At 46.5% G+C, this 20,408-nt stretch overlaps 1 protein-coding gene across 8 annotated transcripts in view; it reads right to left on the bottom strand.

Moving 5' to 3' along the window:
* PRRC2B (proline rich coiled-coil 2B) overlaps window positions 1-20,408 on the bottom strand; it is an 87,559-nt gene that overhangs the window by 59,776 nt on the left and 7,375 nt on the right. The gene's annotated exons all lie outside the window — the stretch shown is intronic.

Here is a 20,408-nt window from a genome sequence, read left to right on the forward strand (position 1 = left end):
GGAAACAACCAAAAACAGTAAGTCTTCAGGAACAGCTGGGTGTGTGCAAACCAAAGAACCAGCATCCAAAGAAAAAGCATCTGCTCAGGCAACACAAGCAGGGCTCTCTGGGGTGCAGACACAGAAGCAGCAGGTGGAGGGGGGCTTACCGGCTCCATTGCCCCCTCCACTTATAAATCTTGACAAGACAACCAAGAAAGCAGCACCTTCCTTCTGCCACAGTCTAATTTCCTACAGGCTTGTACAAGTCTATTAGCATGTTACTCACTCATTCAAATACTGAGTGTGTGCCTGCCAAGGGTGAGTGAGTGCCGCACGGCAGGCCCTGGGGACTAAGAGCCTCCATGTCTTTTATTCTATTACTCAATGGGTTCTTGGCTATAGTTCCTAAAACTTGATCAGGAAAAATCAACTTGTAAAAGCAATCACTACTTCCCATTGGAGTTAATGTATGGGGAAGAAAGCTAAAGCAGCAACCTGGACATCCAGCTAATACGGACGTCAGAGGTAACCGTACAAACATTCATTCAGTGATAAGAAAAGGCGCCTGGTGGTAGCAGCCACAGCATGGTTTGCTGCTTTGCCCTATTTGAAGTCACGCAGGCCAGAAAGAATACATACAGTATGCTGGTAAAGCATTCTGTACCTTTAGGGATGACTTTACGATAAAATCCTATATATTATGATCCAAGACTTTATAAAAACCACAGGGAGCAAAGATCACTTACAAAATGGGGCCAGAAAAAGGGTAACAGTGACATCACACAACTCCAGGCACACGGAGCCTAGCGCCAGGCCGAAGGCGAACCAAGCTGGGTCTTACACAAAACCAGGTACCTCCATCCTTTCATTCATTTGTTAAGTATTGAAAATGAATGAAATCTGTAGGAGAGTCAGCCTTAATGAAGACATAAACCACAAATGCCCCAAAGTGCTCAAAGCTCCCAAGAAGCTTACATGTCAGAGCCTCCCCTACAGTGTCTGCCTCACGGGCCGGGAGCAAAAAATGACCAAGGACAGAAACTGGCCCAAAGTGTCCAAATTCTGATTTTGGTGCCCCAGGGTTCCATAACACACCCCTTTATTTTTAAATTTCCCTACCCAGAGCTGGCTCCAGTGAGTTTCTGCTCCATGTCCAAAAGTCATAGTAACAGCAGCATTCTTCCCCCACACTGGACAGCAAGCCCCTCGGGACAGGGACTGGGTTTTATTTTCTTCAGAATAACTGGTATTTAACAGGCTCTCAAACGTAAATCAACTTGAAATTCTCCATTAGGATTGGATGAGGTCTAACATTTATACACTATCAAATCAAAAGATCATTCAGATAGGAAGATGAAACACACACACCCCCCAACACATTATTAACAGCCCTTGAGATTGTCACCATGGTGATGGCAGCATGTGGCCCCTGCCTCAGAGCTTACAGTCTGCAACAGCAAATGCTGGTCAGCATCCCAGCCAACGGCCTGTGTTTTTTATAAGCCCTCAAACTAAGAATGATTTCTTTAAATCATTTTTCACAGTTGTTTTAAAAAACAACGAATATGTGACACCCTACATGGCCCTCAACGCCACAAGGAGAAAAGGTTTGCTGACCTTAGATCTGAAAGGTAGTCTTGAACAAGCACTTTCAAAGGTCTCAGGTGGGAAATAGCCTGGCCGCCAGGGAGAAGCCCTACTTTTCAGGGAGGGGGCAGGGCAGGGCCCACCGAAATGGGGTGGTACCCATGCAGAGCAGATAATTCTGTGGACTGTGATGTGGACTGTGATCAAGACACTTCGGGACTTGTTTACTTAGCACTCTTTTTACAAACTCATGTGGCAGGTCACATAACCAAAAAGTTCACATCCTAATTCCTGGAACCTGTGACTTCCTTACCTTACACAGCAAAAGGCATTCTGGTGATATGATTAACATAAGGATCTTGAAATAGGGAGATTATCCTGGATTATGTGGGCAGGCTCACAGTAATCACAAGGTCCCAAGAAGGGGGAGCAGGAAGGCCAGAGTCAGAAAGCTGTGGCATCAGTAGCTAAGGCTGGAGCACTCTTCATGGTTGGGAGGTGCCATAGAAGAGGGCTGCAGGTGCCCATAGAAGATGGGAGAAAGGAAAAGATTCTCTCCCTTCCTAACCCTTTGGAAGGAACCAGCCCCACCCACATCTTTATGTAGCCCAGTAAGACTCACTTCAGACCTCTGATCTCCAAAACTATAAGAGGATAAATTTGCAGCAATTTTTTTTTTTAAGATTTTATTTGAGAGAGAGAGAGAGAGAGAGCGCGCGCGAGCGCGCGCGCGCGCGAGCGCAAGTGCACGTGCTAGGGAAAGGGAGGAGGAGGGAGAGGAGAGGAGAGGAGAGAGCAGCAGACTCCCCACTGAGCAGGGAGCTAGAGGACATGGGGCTGGATTCCAGGACCCTGCAATAATGGCCTGAGCTGAAGGCCAATGCTTAACGGAATGAGCCACCCAGGCTCCCCTACATTTGCACTGTTTTAAGTCACTGGATTTATGGTAACTGGTTACAACAACAGAAAATACACTCATTCAGTAGGCTTTTATCAGGCACTACCATGCTCCCAGCACTGAGCTCGGCCTGGGATGCAGCAGAAAAACCTGGAACAAATGGGATCCACTCTCCTAAGAACTTAGAATTGTGTCTAAGGCTGTTAATTGGTCAACAGCTGTTGCTTGACCCCAAGGAGAAGTCCAACCATTCAGCAAATGCTATCTGAGTGCCTACTAGGTTCAGGTGAAATGCTTCCCACCCCTGGCAACCAGCGTGCCGCGGGGAAGCCAGAACAGGACACACACTGTACATGCAATTTTGGGAAGTGCCCCCTCCTTCTACTTTTTAACCAAGTTTTGCACCTGTTGGCGGATTACTGGCCTCCCTTGCCCTCAGTTTCCCTGTCTACAGAATTGAGGGGCCAAAGCAAGATTTCACAAGTCCCGGCCACTTCTAAAACTCAAACAACGTCAGCATTAATACCTCAGAGCCACAGAATTACAGATGATTTATTGTCAAAGTAGCCACCTCTTACCATTCATCCAGGACTGGATTCTCTATTCCCACCTAAACCTGGGATGCTAACAGGCAACTCAACAGAGCCACAGTTGCTGTGGAAACAGCATCTGTGGGGGAGGGGCCGCACACTTTTCACTTTAATGCCCCTCGATAGGACAGGACAGAGGGAGGAGCTTCTAGCCTCAGTTTCCTTTAGAACAGGAGTCCACAAGTTACTGTCTGCCCTAAGAAGAATATGCAGCAGAGCCCTAAAGGGCCTACAAAGCACAGACTACTTACTACCTGGCCCTTTACAAAGTAAGATTACAGACACTGGCCTTAGAGCATCAACATTTCTTTCACTAAGCCAGATTTTACTGGACACAAATATACTCATTCGGGTATCCCCAACTACACACATCTCCAGTGAAACAGTGCCAATCCTTGGGGTCTAGCCCAGCCTTACACCCACCTGGCTACAATGCTTGCCCCTTGTTTTTCACAAACATCAGGCCAGGAACACTAACTGTTAGGAGCAGTTTGAACAGCTCACAGGTATCTCCTGAGTTTCTACCAGACACACACACGCACATGCCCACGCGCACACGCAATGCTTCACTGGTCTCATCAGATGGCAGAAAAGTGCAGGCAATTATGTGAGTGTGTGGGGCACTTGGGTGGCTCAGTGGTTGAACATCTGCCTTCGGCTCAGGGCATGATCCCAGGGTCCTGGGATTGAGTCCTGCATAGGGCTCCCCGCAGGGAGCCTGCTTCTCCCTCTGCCTGTGTCTCTGCCTCTCTGTGTCTCTCATGAACAAATAAATAAAATCTTTTTTTTTTTAATTATGTGGGTGTGAATCATGAAGCCGGGCAAGAGGAGAGAACACGTTTCTAGTGGGTCAGAGGCGTGTTCATTCACACCTGACTTACACCTGGATCCATGGGACAAGTACTGGCTGAGGCACACCAGGTCCTTGCAGACGTGCACAGACCAAGCTTGGCTTGTGGCCACAGCTTTCTCTCCCTTTTGTAGGTAACAATCAATTTTTTTCCCAAATAACACCTAATTTGTATCCTGAGTATGACATACATAGCAGAAACAGCCAAAGGTGCCGCGCTGGCAGGGGTCCTGGGCCCACCCCCCACGTGGTAATCCCACTCTTTCCCACAGCAGCCACTCTGAGGCTTGGCAGGGAGGCAGGCCAGAGAAGCCAGGAGCATTCTGAAAAGGGCTGGCCTGAACGAAAAGATCACCATTAGGCAGAAGAAAGAAGGCCAAGAACGCACTGAAGACAGCTTTGTGTTACAAAGAAAAGGTCATTTAAAAACAAATGCAGGTCTGCATATTCTAGCAAGTCCGCTAAAGATGCACTCTGAGGGGCCCTGAGGGGGGTTTGCTGGAACAAAAACAACCACAGAGGCAACCTAACATCCAAGCCCCGCCCCTCCAGCCAGCAGCCCCGCCTGTCACACAGGTGACTGAGCCTGCCCCTCATCTGCTTGCCAGAGGGAAAACCTCCCCCCACTCATCTTATCAAAAGCCCTTTCAGAGGACAGGATTAATCTCACTCGGCCTGGGTTCGGGCCAATGTCAGACGCCCACCTGGCCAGGTGATCTGGGCAGGCCTATAAAGCACCAGGGAAGCACCGCAGCCATACATCCCACATCCGCTCCTGAGAGCCAGGCACCCTGCTGAGCACCCACGTGCCCTCGCTTCCGGAAGATGCTACTGCCATCACCCTGCTTTACAGAGGACGCCAAGGTGTAGTCCAGACAGAGAAGTAAATTGTCCCAGGTCACGAGACTACAAGACATCAACCCTCTGGACCTGGACACACCACCAACACTGAGAAAGGGCCTATCGTGTGCTCCCACTCCGGCCCTGCTCCCCCAGTGCAGTCACTGAGTGAAGACTCATGATCCTCTAGAACAGTGAGGCACAAACAGAAGCCCTCAACCCAAGGTGAAGGAGGAACAAAAGGGAAATGTCTCTGTATAGAAGGAATGGAAAGATCCCACTGTACACAAAACATATCAAAAAGCATGATCCGACAGGAATGGAAACTGAGAGCAGGCTGGATAAATACTCGAGAAAACCACCAGAGGGGCCAGAAAGCATGCAGTCACTAGTCAGTATACTTGTTAAGTCTCAGTCAAACATGAAGAAGCAGTGCCACAAAATCCAGGGACAAGATCAAGAAATAATTCCACCTTTCACCAACATCCCAACATCTGGCAAAAAAGAACTTAAATTTACAGGAGGCCCCACACCCCCTACTTCAAATTCTCAGACACTTACCATTATGAGTGCCTAGAATGTAGTGTCAACAGAGACTCTATCCCTCTATCCCGTGTTTCACAGAACACGTTTTCTGTGAAAGGACAGATAGGTTCAGCTTTGTGGGCCGAGGACCCCACCTCAATTGCCCCAAGTCCACCACGGCAGCACAGAAGCAATCATGGACAACACCAACAAAAGGTCAAGCTGTGTTCCAATAAAACTTTATTTTTTTAAAGATTTATTTATTTATTTATTTATGATAGACATATATATAGAGAGAGAGAGAGGCAGAGACACAGGAGGAGGGAGAAGCAGGCCCCATGCCGGGAGCCCGTGGGACTCCAGGATTGCGCCCTGGGCCAAAGTCAGGCGCTAAACCGCTTAGCCACCCAGGGATCCCCCCAATAAAACTTTATTTACAAAAACAGGAGGCAGGTGGATTTGGGGCTGCAGTTTGCTGACCCTTGGTCTAAAGGAAAATGATACGTTACAGTAAGACGAATTCTAGCAAAAGAGGTTCACATATGCATTAGGATGGAGCAGGAGCTGGGAGGGTCCTAGCTGGGTTGTGCAGGGGAACTCCTGCTGCCTCCCTTAGCAACAGCAAGGGCCAAACATTCTGCACAACTCCAGCTTTCAGAGGCTCCCTACAGGGCAGCAGTCAGAAAAGCAGGGACTGGTACTTCTGTACCCACCAGCTGGGAGGGCCCCTGGCTGTAAGGAGTGGGTTTGGGGGCTGTCTGCAAAGCGGGAGCCTGGGCCTTATCCAGTGCTTCCACCTGCAGGCAGGTAAGCTGTGAGGGGTGGCTGCAGACTACAGCATAACCCTGAGAGCAAGCTGCTTGAAAAGAAAGTCAGAGGAACAATAAGAGGATGATAATGGAGTTTCCTGTCCCCATGTTTGTAGCCACCACCAGAAAAGACACCCCCCCCATCCCCAGACAGCACATTCAGGAAGCAACAGAAATTAAAGATAAGAAACAGGGACCAAAGCATTTCCCCAGCCTCCTCCTCTGCACACTTGGGCTTATAAGCCCCATCCTGACTCCCTGGACCACACACAGGCTCAGCTCTCCCTCCACCAGGGCCTAGCCAGAGCAGGAGCCCCTGCTATCACACCTTTATCATGATCTCACTGTGCCACAGACAAGCCCAAGCCTCCAGCCCACCATATTGGCCCCAAACAGCCCGCTCATCTCATCCTCACCCCCACCAGTCTCATCTCTCCAAAACACGCGGGGTTTGCACAGCCCCACGCTGGCTGTGACATTAGGCCCGTTTCCCCGTGGATTAAACAGAGATGAACATACTATTACCTACCTCCCAGGCCCGACGTCAGGAATAAATGAGAGAAGGAACACAGCACACGTGACCCAGTGCTTGTGTGCCCTTAGAAGGTTCTTGGCCAAAGGCAACTGTCACTCTAGCTCTGCACCAGCTCATCTCTCAGGCTGCCCAGCTCCACCATCATCAGCCTTGCACATGGCACTCAACCCTCGGGATGCCTGTGTAAGCAGCGAAGCCTTCATCTTCCCCACCACTAGGTGCCCAGGGGCCCAGGTGCTGGCACGCCTGGCACCTCTTCCCCTCCTCCTATGACCCAGGGACCTGTCCCCACTCTGGTGCATGAAGGCTAAAGGGCCCCAATACAGAGTGCGGGCCTTCAAAACCACCAAGAGAAATCTGTTAAATGTTTAGGATCTGTTGGTGGACCCCTCCCTCCTTCACCCCCATTATGAATTCTCAGAAGACAGAGATACACTTTAACTCCCAGGAAACCGTCTTGAGATAAATAACTCCTATATTCTGTGGCTACGTTTTCAACAAGATAAAAACTGCTGTGGCTTCAGGGTTTCCCACCTCAGGGCAGCAAGCATGGGTATTCGCTGCAATCACACACTGGTGTTACAACAGGCAGCTTCAAGGAGGGGGTATTCCTAGCTCCACTTCATTGTTCATCCATAACATTCTTCAGTAACAAAAGGAACATAAGCTTGATAGAAGCTTAAAAAAAAATACAGAAAGTCGTCACAGTCGACCAGCTCCCGGGTACCCCAGCAGGTCTGCGTTTGCCAGCACAAGTCCCTACACTCAGGGCCACCTGCCTCCTGCTCCTCTGTTTTACTCTGCTTTTGTTGTCTATTTCCAAAGAGTTCGACAATGAAGGTCATAAAACGCTATTAACTAAATTCTAAACTGATGTGCTATGTGCTTAACAAAATTATAAAAATGATTCTAAGGAAAGCTTCCAGAGGGCTGCTGGCAGGCCAAGCACAGGCACGCAAAGGATGAGTCCCAGCACTGACTTTGTTTACACCCAGAGCCTTCCCAAAGGAATGACATCACTGTAAGGGCTAGAGTTGGGCTAGCAGAGGGAGGATGGCTGGGCAGGAAGTGTCAGTCTTAGCCCAGTGGAAAGCATTCCTTCCACCTCCCAAAGCCAGCGTCCTCACAAACCCACTGCTACACACATACAAGAGGGTGGAGGGACAAAAGCTGGTTCTGACAACTGCCAAAAAGCGGCCACCACCAATGCCGAAATGCAAGGCTGCCCCTTGGTGGCCTCTGGGGCGAAGCCTCGCCACCCCCTCTTGCAGGCAGTGGCTCTCTACAGACACACAAGGAAATACCACCTCAGCCACTTCCGTTTGCTCTTTTACACACAGGGACAGAAAGTTTACTTGAACAGGCTGTGGGAGGACTAGAAAAGGTGGTCACAAGGTGTGACACAAACACCGCTTGTTGTACTGGAGGTAGTGGTTACTGCCCTGCCAACCCTCCTTTCAGTGCTCAGCCTCCCCCTGCAGCCCCTGCAGCTTCCAGCTCCCAGCCTTCTCAAGGGGCCTGGAGGGGCGTCCAAGGACAGAGTTCACTCCCCATATATGCAAGGAGGTGGGGACAAATGGCCAAGCTTCCCAACCCACCCTTTCTTCTGGGCCTTGCAACAGTCTGCAGACACTGTAACAAATAGTAGCACTCAATGCTTGACACAAAAACATAAGCACTGTGGATGGGGGGAGGGGTGCGCAAAGCAGCAGCAGAGCTGTGTAACTGACAAATACATACCTACTATTCAAACACACAAATGTTACTGTGTATCCACCTATACATGCACACACATCCCTTAGTTCAATTCCCTTTGATTCAAGAAATGCTATTTAGGATGCAGGGGTGTTCTGGTTAAACAAGGCAAAAGGACTACCAGCATTTATAGCTCACTCTTCCAACATCCCCTAAAATGAAAATAAACAACAAAGGGCACCCAAAAGTCAAGGACAATTTTGGCAGACAAGGAATAGTCAGTGGAAACAGATCTCACAGACTGAAGGATCCTACAAACAGGACTGGAGAGAGCTCAGGAGGCCCTGAGAGGGGGTGGGTACTTCTTACTGGGATTTAACCATGGGAGGGTTTCTTGCAAGATCCCCTCCCACTCTGGATAAATTAAACAAGGTAAGTCTAGACTTGACTTGAGAAGCCAGGATCCAAGGGGGTGGGGGTGAGGAAAAAAGCTAAAAAAAAAAAAAAAAAAGCCTGGTGAAAACCTGAATCACAACTCCTAAGCAAGCCTGGGTCCCCCTCTGCCATCAGCCTCACTGCCAGGTGGCAGACAAACATACTCAGTCCCTCTCTCAGCACCCCTGGCAAAGACCAAGGAGTCTTCTCTTGTAAACCAATAGACACAAACACCTGGGGCTCCAGAAAAACAGGCAGCCTCCCTCCCACTTACCCTATAGGGAAGAGCTCCCCCACTGACCCACCCACTCAGGACCCAACCAGCTGCAGATATGCCCATGACCACAAACATCCAAAAGCCTTCAGCGAGAAGGCAGATACCAAAAACAGAGACAAATAAAAGAATCAGGAACCAAAGATTTTTAAAAAGTAAAGTAACATAAAATCAGGATTCTCAGAAAATTAAGAGAAGATACTACACCTATGCAACAGAAACAAGACTTTTTCTTTTCCAAGGGGCAATCAGAAAAAGCCCTAGGAAGTACTAAATATATGATAGGCCAAAACCCACTATTTCACATTAATCATGAGAAAAATATCAGACAAATCTCACTGGAGAGACATTCTAGAAAATACTGGGCCAGTACTCCTCAAAATTTGTCAAGGTCAACAGAAACAAGGAAAATCCGGTAACTGTCAATCTGGAGGAAACCAAGGAGGCATGGCAACTAAATGTGGTATCTTGGAACAGAAAAGCACTTACGGGGCAGCCCAGGTGGCTCGGAAACCACCTTCAGCCCAGGGCCTGATCCTGGAGACCCAAGATCGAGTCCTACGTCAGGCTCCCTGCATGGAGCCTGCTTCTCCCTCTGTGCCCTCCCCTGCCTCTCTGTCTCTCATGAATAAATAAATAAATCTTTAAAAAACAAAAGAAAAGCACTTAAGGTAAAAAAAAAAAAAGAGAGAGAGAAAAATAACCTGAATAAAGTATAGACTTCTGTTAACAACAATGTATCAGTGTTCATTACTTAGTTGGGACAAAGTATCATACTAACATTAGAACTTTGTAACAGGGGAAGCAGCAAGGTATACAGACACTTAAACTTAGTTTTCCTATAAATCCAAACTATTCTAAATGTTTTCATTTTAATTTCAACAGAAGAAATGAAAGATCAAGAAAAGCTCAGAAAAAATAACAAGGAGTTGAATGCTGGTATCCCCTCCCCCACCCCAAAATTAAAGGGTGAACCAGGAATCTAACTAGGAGTGATGGAAACGGAGGGGGAAATTTCATCAAATGAAAAAGAACATGAAAAATCCCCCAGAGGTGAGTACCCAAGCTTGCAAGGGCCCACCTAGTGCTCAGAATAATGGATACAAAAAGAACAAAGTACATTAGGGATAAAGAGAAGAACCCAAAAGCTTATGAAAGCGCCCTGCACACGGGTGCTCACACACACACACACACACACACACACACACACACAAAGTCCAGGGAGGAACAATCAGAATGGCAATGAGGTCTCAAAAGCAACAATGAGGCATTTCTGCACTTCTCACCAACATCTTTCCCCTCCCTGGATAATGATTTTCAATCTAGAGTTTAATACTCAACTGACCAAGTCAAGTGTAGGAATAGAAGACAGCTGCAGACTCACATATGGGAGGACTAAAAACATACACCCTCTCAGAAAGTTGCAGAATATACACAGATGAGAGCAATCCAACACAGAGGCAAATGTCTCCCTTCCTCCTTCCTAGAGGAAGTGATCTCGTTCTTCCCCCAGCACCCTGAGGGCTCCCCCACACCCACCTGGGTCTATGAGAAACCCATTCCCCCTGCGGTCCCTTGGCCCAGCAAGGCTATATGACCCACCCAGACAAAGATGCCTCTTAATGACAACATGGCACACTGGACCGACCAACCAACTGGAAACCTGCCCTCCTCTGGACTTCCACATACTTGAGGCAATAATGTCCTCATTGTTTAAGGAAGCTTAAGATAGCTGCAGTTACTTGATGTTCCAACTGCCCAACTGAAACATGCATGGGATCCAGGAAACAAGGGATCCAACACAGAGGGAAGAAGCCCCAGAAATGACAACAAAAGACAGCCCAAGACGGCCTCTGTACAACAGGCAAGAGAGCAGCCTGTCCTGATGAGAGGACACAGGCTCCAGGGGGTAAACAGACTCACAGATTAATGTATTTGGGCAATTAGAAAATTGTGTTTGGGGCAGCCTGGGTGGCTCAGCGCCGCCTTCAGCCCAGGGCGTGACCCTGGAGACCCAGGATCAAGTCCCACCTCAGGCTCCCTGCATGGAGCCTGCTTCTCCCTCTGCCTGTGTGTGTGTGTGTGTGTATGTGTGTGTGTGTGTGTGCGTGTCTCATGAATAGATAAATAAAAGCTTAAAAAAAAAGAATGAAAGAAAATTGTGTTTGTAAAAAAAGGAGAGGATACAGGTTTTAATGCCATTCAATTTATCAATTTATATGTTTTGGTCATGTCTTCTATGTTCCACTTAAAGAACTGTGTTTTACCTGAGATCGTAAAGATATTCCATTTTCTTCTACAAGCTTTACTGTCTCATCTTTCATGGTTAGCTCTCATCATCCATGTAAACATGATTCTGGATGTGATTTGAGGCATAAGACTCATCATCCCAGTGCCTTTTTTGAAAAGGCCATCTTTTCCCTTTGTCATGTGGCACCTTTGTCATAAACTGACTACTTTGGTGAAATTGGTTTCAAGATCTCTGTTCTATTCTATCAGCCTATTGTCTATTCTTTTGAAGACAATGAGCTGTCTTCTTGACCACAGCTTTTATGAAGTCTGGAGACATCTAGTACAGTAAGTCCTTCAGCTTTGTTCTTCCTCAAGAATGCTTGGGTTATTCTTGGCTCTTTCCATTTTCATATAAATTTCAGAATCAGCTTGTCAATTTCCAAACAAAACAACAATAAAAGGAAAGCCTACTGGAATTTTGAATGGAATTACATGGAAGCCAGAGTTCAAATGCAGGAGAACTGACATCATTACAAGGCCATACTCCCCAGTGTTGGTGAGTAAGGCAAGGAAAACTCTCCCCCACTGCCAGTGGACATGCCAATTGGTAAAATCACTGGAAAACTGGCAGCTGTCTGCTGAAGTTGAACATGTGCCGACCCTGCGACCCAACCATTCCATTCTAGGTCTGTACCCAACAGCACAAGTACATCTACACATCCAGGGATGTGTGTACAAATATTAACAGCAACGCTACGTGTAAGAGCTCAAAATGGACACTAACGCAAGCCAAAAGCCTACCACCACTAGAACAAATCAATATTATATCCACATAACAGAAAATTATTCAACAATGAGTATAAACACACAACTATGCAGATGAAACTCACAGGTACAATGTTGAATCAAAGCAGCATATACAAGAAGCAGAACACAGAATCATTTTATAAGGGTCACAAGGCAATCCATAATGAAAACACTGACTGGCAGGAACCTACTACACACAGAGTAACTTCAAAGGGAGGGGTGGGAATCATTGCAAGTAGAAAACACTGGGGGAAAAATCTCTACACCTTGGTGGATCAAGCCAACTCAAAATAGAAAACAGAGGATCTGATTGAGGTAGATCAGCAAACATGTTCAAAAAGTGACTATGGGGGGTGCCTGGGTGGCTCAGTGGGTTGGGCATCTGCCTTCAGCTCAGCTTGTTCCTAAAGGTCCTGGGATCCAGCCTCACATCGAGCTCTCTGTTCAGTGGAGGGCCTGCTTCTCCCTCTCCCTCTGCCTGCCACTCTGCCTACTTGTGCTCTCTTCTCTGTCAAATAAATAAATATATTTTTTTTTTAAAAGTGACTATGGACACCCCGCTGGTTCAGTCAGCAGAGCATATGACTCTTGATCCCTGGGTCATGAGTTCAAGCCTTGCAGTAGAATTAGAGATTACTTTAAAATCTTTACCCCCACACACAAAAAAAAGTCACAAAATATGAAACTTTAAGGAAACACCCAAATTCTGAAAAGCAAAAATCTCTGACCACAGTGCAGTAAAACAAGACATAATGAAAGCAGAAGTAAAAAATAACCCGACTGGTTGGAAAACTTAAAAATCTCTCTTAAAAATTTTTTTGAATCAAAGGGAAATTCAAAAGTATCACTGCAGAATATCTAGAAAAGTAAGAGAGAAACGAACACTACGCATCAAAACTTGTAAAACAAAGGCAAATTTGTACTCAGAACATTTAACAATCTTTTTTTTTTTTTAAGGATTTTATTTATTGGAGAGCGAGCATGCACAGAAGCAGGGAGGAGGGTCAGAGGAAGGAGAAGCAGACTCCCCACTGAGAAGGGAGGCCAATGCCAGGCTTGATCAGAGGACCTGAGATCAGGACCAGAGCTGAAGGTAGACACTTCACTAACTGAGCCACCCAGGCACCCCAGCATTTAGCAATCTAAAAACCTTAAATTTCTTAACAGTATCCAGTTCTAGAAGTTAGAAAAAAGACATGATGGGGCTGCCTGGGTATCACAGTCGGTTAAGCGATTGTCTTTTGGTTTTAGCTCAGGTCATGATCTCAGGGTCCTGGGATCAAGCCCTGGTTGGGGCTCACCACTAACAGTGGAACCTGCTTGGCATTCTCTCTCCCCCTCTGCCTCCAACCCTCTCTCCCTCTACAAAAGAAAGAAAAAAGACATGGCTAAATGCAGAGGGAAACAGAAACGGGGATACCTGGGTGGCTCAGCAGTTTAGCACCCACCTTCAGCTCAGGTCATGATCCTGGAGTCCCAGGATCGAGTCCCACATTGGGCTCCCTGCATGGAGTCTGCTTCTCCCTCTGCCTGTGTCTCTGTCTCTCTCTCTCTCTCTCATGAATAAATAAAAACATAAAGATAAAAATAATAAAATAAATTTATAAAAAGAAACAATACATTTAAAAAGCCAAAAGTAACTCAATGGATTTAATGACTACATTTGAATAAAGCAGAATTAAAGATAGTTCTTTGAACCAAGAAATAAAATAGATAAACCACCAAGAGAAAGGTATGTGTATCTCATTTTACAGACAAGACACTAAGTCCAAGAGGTTCAAAGACTGGCCCAAGGTCAGTTGCCCACTACCAACAAGTTAGGGCGTTGTAACACCTAAGCTTGAACCCAGGGCAGCCTGCCATCCAGGTCTGCTCCAAAGTGCGGGCAGTCAATGGTCCCCAGAGAATGACCACGTGGTCACCAGAATACAATGCCCACAGTACTCCTGGGCTCTGCCAGTACTCCTGAGGCCATGGTGAGTGTGGGGGCCAAGTGTGGCCTGAGGTGGAGTCTGGGCAGGCACCACATCAATGAGGGAGTCTAAGAGTCCTAGGGCCCCAGAAGGTATGGCAGCTCCAGGCTCCTCATCCACAGGGGTCTGTCTTGAGTCTCCAAGCCACAGTATATGCTGGATGTTTTCTGTGATCCTTGTCATCACTCCTGACCAACTTAAACTGTTACGGGTCCTTTCTTCATGGGCCATGGGGTCAATTCCTATACACCCAGCTCTCAGGTGTCGGCTGAAGCCTACCAAGGACTCTGGCTAGAAATCTCCTAGCAATTTGCAGAATTCCTGGCCTAACTTATCTTTTGAAAATGCAGTTAATTTAACAACAACAAAAAAGACAATTTGGAGATGGGCAGTTGGATAGACATGTGACACGCAGGCCTCTCCCCCCAGGGTCAAAACTTAACAGGGACCTGGCAAATCAAAGGAATACACAACCCACATACCTGTACTTCAGTTTCTCCTTCCTTTTCCACCACCAGACAGAGAGTGATAGCCAGTGAACAGCACTTTGCAAATGCCACCAAAATCTAAGTTCTTTATTGTAAAATCTGATATAGCAGAGAACAGAACTGGAGACGGCATTTTTATCGGATTGTTCTTTCTAACCGGATCAACAAAACAGTTTCCGAGGGCCACTGACAGATGCACAGAAACACATGACTAGCTCGGGTAGATGCCTGTGAACCATCAGGGCCCCAACACCAGGAGCCAGGGTGCTTGGGATGGGGCTGAGCAAAATACAGAGCTTGGCAGAAGCTCCTGCCAGGAAGAGTCAAAAATGTACCAGCTGCCCAGTCCTGGCCCCGACCACGCTCCACGAACATGTATGTGTTTTACATTTATGTGGGTTACCTATGCAACTATTAGATGTTACAAACACACGTTCAGTATGACAAATTCTTTTTTTTTTTTTTAAGATTTTATTTACTTATTCATGAGAGACAGAGAGAGAGAGAGAGAGAGGCAGAGTCACAGGCAGAGGGAGAAGCAGGCTCTCTGCAGGGAGCCCAACATGGGACTCAATCCCCGGACTCTAGGATCGCACCCTGAGCCCAAGGTACACACTCAACTGCTGAGCCACCCAGGCGTCCCTCAGTAGGACAAATTCAAAAAACACTAAAGTAGGCAAAGTAAGTCAGTCCAACTCAAAAGGTCATCACAATTAACCTGAATGATATCCTTCAGGCTTTTTCTCAGCTCCCAGAAACCTAGCAGCAGCTGATGGTCTGCCAGTTTTATTGTACCAGTGTGGGAAGTTCCCTGATTACACTACAGCTCACTTTTTCTCTTGGTACAAGAAAATACACACCCATCTACCTCATCCTTTTGAATGCCTACAGAGTAGTTCACTGTTTAGCTGTGCCACATTTACCCATGCCCCCACGGATAGATACGGAAATTATTTCCAGCTGTGTACTACTGCAAATAATGCTACAACCAATATCCCCATGCATACATCGATACATGCCGGGCTAATATTTGTGGACCATCGGACATTTCTCTGAAGCATATTTCTAGTTTGTGCCCAAGGAACTAAATAAAAGGCAGGAGGAGGACCCCAGGCCCTTCCCCAGGTGAAATACACATGAGGCAGACGTCCTCTAGCAGCCAGTGCCCTGGGGATGCAGAAGACAGCCCACTTACAAGATAACAAGGCCTCATCCATCTTCCAACTGTGGCCCTCCTGAGGCCCTCCACCAGGAGGAGGCAGAAAAGAGGCAATGGTGCCTTCCTGACGAGCCCCAAAGAGACACCCTGGCAATGAACCATTCCACCTGGAGGTAATGGTGCCCTTTAATCCAAGTAAGCAAGGAAATAGTTCACCAAGCTGGCTGAATCACTGTCACAACTGCACAGAGGATCCTCCTAACCACTGCAGAAATGGCTGCCCTATCGCCCCCACAAGGTGGCCACAGGTGAAGGAAGAACAGGCCAAGGTCACTCTGTTCTGTGCTGTCTCACTCATCATGTCACATCAACCCAGAGCCAAGCCACAAGCACTAGGGTGTCTGCTTACACAGAGATGGTCCACCAACCACGCAGTCCCCAGAAACCCGCCTTTTTTTTCTTTGACGGAAGTAAATGAAGAAACCCAAATGTGCTGAAGGCAGGGGGGCTGAAAGGGCAAAGTGTTGGTTTAAATGATCTCCAATAAAGCCCAAGGGACTGTACCCCTCCAGAACCCATGGGCTATTGATTCCCCAAGCCTCAGATGCTACAAGAGACCTGGGAAGATTACAGTCGCTGGGCCACCAATCAGTGAAGTAACAAAAAGGAAGAACCCAAAAAGAAGGGACAAGTGTTCCCAGGGGCTCTCACAGGCATGCCAACCTTGTCATTGCAGCACAGATGAAAAGAGGAACAACGTGTGTGCACACTGGAAACACACTTTATTGACTTAGTGTTTACAAGTCTCACAGAGATGTTGACGGAACTCCATTAATGGAACACTGTTCTCACAATACTCCCGGGGCCCTCCCAGCTCCATCTACACACCCCCCACGATTCCTAAAATGCCACCCCCTACCCTAAACAACTCCACATCAGTGTGTGGCCCACCTGGCCCCCCAATTCCCGTGACACCACCGAATCATACAACCTGAAGCTCTCTCTCTGCAGGGCTGCACTCACTGTTTAGATCTACTCTAAGCCATGCCCCATACAGTGTCATGACTCATCCAGGGTGGCAAAGAGCCACAATGGCCTTTTCTTTTATTCCTCAAGAGAACAAGAAAGGACCTCAATGATTATGCTGGGGAACCATATAGAAAATAAAACATCTTGTACTTGCCTATATTTACATTAAGATATACCTATAAGGGTACCTGCTTGGCTCAATCAGTTAAGCATCTGACTCTTGATTTTGGCTCAGGTCATGATCTCAGAGTTGTGAGATGGAGCCCTGCCTGAGCCCTGTGTGGGGCTCTGCCCTGGGTATGAAGCCTGCTTAAGTTTCTCTCTCTTCCTCTCCTCTGCCCTTCCCCAACCCTCTCTCTTAAAAAAAAAAAAAATATATATATATATATATATATATATATATATATATATATACACCTATAAACATTCATATGCGTAAAGCATTCCCATTAATGGAAGACAAAACTGTTCTCAAGATACCACCCATCTCTTGATCTGAAAAAGGGATAAGTGGGAAGGAAGAAATGACTCATTTCTCTACTTTGTGTATTTCTAGAGTGGATTTTTGTAACAAGCCTGTATTGTTACTGATACAGTGTTTTTAAGGTCTAGGTAAACTGAGCAATACAGAATCAATGTTTTGCACTGTTTCTGAGCTGAGTAGGGGCCACAGTCATAGCAACACACTAAGACGGGATTCATCCCCATCTGACAGGAAACCAAGGCTCAAAAGGGTAAATAGCACTTGTTCAAGCTCCTAGAGCAAGTAGATGTGAGTGAAGGGAATGAACACTCCTGTTTGCCTGATGCCCAGTCAGGAGCAGTCAGGGTTAATAGCCCAGCCAGCTGCAGAGCCTCCCTTGCACCCATCAACTGCCTGAGCACATCCATCTTTATTCTTCAAGACATTTACCTGAAACTCCCCAAGAACAGAACAGACTCAGCCCAAGGCAGCAGCAAATGACCCAACGCCGCAGTGAGGTGGTATTTACCTCGGACAAAGAGAAGGATGGCAGAGAGTGCTCCAATGCATCTGCCCCTCAGGGAGGTCCTTGGTTAAGGTTTCTGAGCTCCTGGAGGTGATGGCAGGGGCTATCTGATTTGGGTCTAAGTCTTCTGCACAGAGCACAGGACTTCGCATGCTATTAGAAACACTAACATCTAGTAAACAAATAAGCCCCAAGTGTATAAGCCTGCCTACTCCAAACCCCTAGGCCCTTGGCTAGTACTGCATCCAGGAACCATTAATAGCTACTGTTTATTGAGAGCCTGCTTGCCTTGTGCCAGGTACCTTATAAACACTTCGGCAGACGACCCATGAATCCTTCCCCAGTTCTAGGAGGAAAGCATTACTACCACATTTTGCAGACAAGAATAACAGAGACTCTGAAAGACTAAATAACCTTAAATCACCCAGCTCACAAGTGGTGGAGCCTGGGTTTGAAGTCAGTGGACCTCAAAGCCAAGGGCTACTCTTCATCAGGAAAGGAGCAGGAGGGGGCAAGGCATGACCACCTCTGCATGTGATTTGTCCCAGTTCAAGCTAACGATAATGACCCTCAAGGGCCATTCCCAATTGTACCTCCACCAGGAACTTTCTCTCACCAGAGCACAAATCCTTCCCAACGTGGCCTGATGAAATACCATCCGGGCATTTTCAGGGGTTTCAACTCTGCTGTTGCTTCACCCAGGAGGTGTGATTTCTGGGAATAATCAGATGAGGAAAGAAAGGCCCTAGAGGTGGAGTGGTTCAGTAGGCTGAGTGGTTCAGCAGATCTGCATGACAGCTATTATCAGGAAATGCAATAGAGGGTTGGCCTCCAAGTAAGTTCCACCCAGTAAGAAATATTAACAGCAACAAAACCACCAAACGCTGCAAAATGGGAGCCTCAGAAACCTCCAGAGACTAGGCCCCAGTGTGTAAAGCCTGGAAGAAAACATCTGTGCCAAGAGGCTACCTGTGCCTCTCTCCACAACCCAATTCTGGCCTTCCCCCAGGGAGATGCCCAGAACAACTCCTGCCTTGGCCACTTCTGTACTGCAAGACCACAGTGAACACTGCTTCCATAAGAAAACCTAAGATCCTTCACGGACTATAGCAAGCCCAGAACACTAACTGCTTCTGATTTGGGAAGTGTGCTCATCTAAAAGGCTATTCATTTAGTAAAGTCGACACAGTCCAGAAACACCCACTCTCGTATACTATTGTTTATAAATTGACACCGTTTTTTGAAGAGGAATTTAGCAGGATTCTTACCCAAATGCTATTCAACTGGAAGAGTCCACGCTGAAGAAACACATGCTATTATACAAATTATATGTTTCTCAAGAAAATTTTGGCAGAATTTTAGCAAAATTGTATAATATCCAAAAATTAGAAATAGCCCAAATGTCCGCCAATAGGAAAGAGGTTAAATCAAGTATATCCACAAAATACCCTCTGCAATCGCTAAAAAAGATGATGTAATACATCTGTATGGACTGTCACAGAGCATACCAAGACACTTTATTAAGAGCAAAGGGAAGCATGCTCTTAAGAATATAAATGCGTGTGTAGGGATAATGTGCACTTTTCTTTTTTCTGGAAGGAATGACAAGAAACTTCTCATTGTGGTTTCTCCTCAGAGAAACTGGAGAAGAGCATGTTACAGCTTAAATTTTCTAACTACTTTTTTTATTTTTCAAGATATTATTTATTTATTTGTTTATTTATTTATTTATTTGAGAGAGACAGCATGAGCAGAAAGGGAGGAGCAGCAGGGAGGGAGAAGCAGACTCCTCACTGAGCAGGGAGCCTGACGAGAGGGTTGATCCCAGGACCCTGAGATCAATGACTTGAGAGGAAGACAGATGCTTCACCGACTGAGCCACCCAGGCGCCCCTCCAACTACTTCATTTTAAAAAATCAACTGGAAAAAAAATAAAATAAAATAAAATAAAAAATCAACTGGAAATACCTGGGTGGTATTATAAACTATTTTTGGTTTTTTTCCTTCATGTACTTGTAGATTTCTAACAACTTAATCTTAAAAAACACAGAAAATGTGATAGATCTGTATATATTAATACAAAAAAATTCTCTTTTGACACATTTAAAAATGCATGTTGTGGTACAAGAAAAAGTAGTGTGATCCTTTTTTTTTTTTTTTTTGTGATCCCATTTTTGTTTTTTAAAAGCCTACCTACAAAGGGCTGTATTTATACATGCATTCAGAGTCTGGGAGGAGAAACACACCGAATTGTAAACAGTAGTTACTGCCTGGGAAGCTGGAGGGAAGAGCTTTCATTTTTCTTCATACGCTTGCTTTTCTTTTTTTAAATGAGTATGTATACTTTTGCAATTAATTTTATATCAGAAAAAAAATTCCACTTTCTGCTTGAGGACAAGGTCTCCACTGTCCCCAGCTACTTCGGAACACTCAGCCCATTCACCACTAGGGCAGGTCAGCCAGGCGGCAGTGACAGGACCCCTCCCAGACAGGACGATGTTTCCCTACCGCCCAGGACAGAGCGGTTCTTGAAGCTCTGGACTGTATGTAAACAACACCTGCCTAAAAAAGCTCTGGAAGACACAAAGGAGCCGTGGAAAGAGTGCCGGGATGACCTCCTTTTTCCAATTGGTCCTGCAGCAATGCATGCCATCATTCTACACAAAGACATGATCTCGAAAGCACGGTGGGAAAGTCACCCCCGGCTTCCC

Source organism: Canis lupus, chromosome 9 (assembly GCF_011100685.1).
Source record: "Canis lupus familiaris isolate Mischka breed German Shepherd chromosome 9, alternate assembly UU_Cfam_GSD_1.0, whole genome shotgun sequence".
NCBI classification, from domain to species: domain Eukaryota; kingdom Metazoa; phylum Chordata; class Mammalia; order Carnivora; family Canidae; genus Canis; species Canis lupus.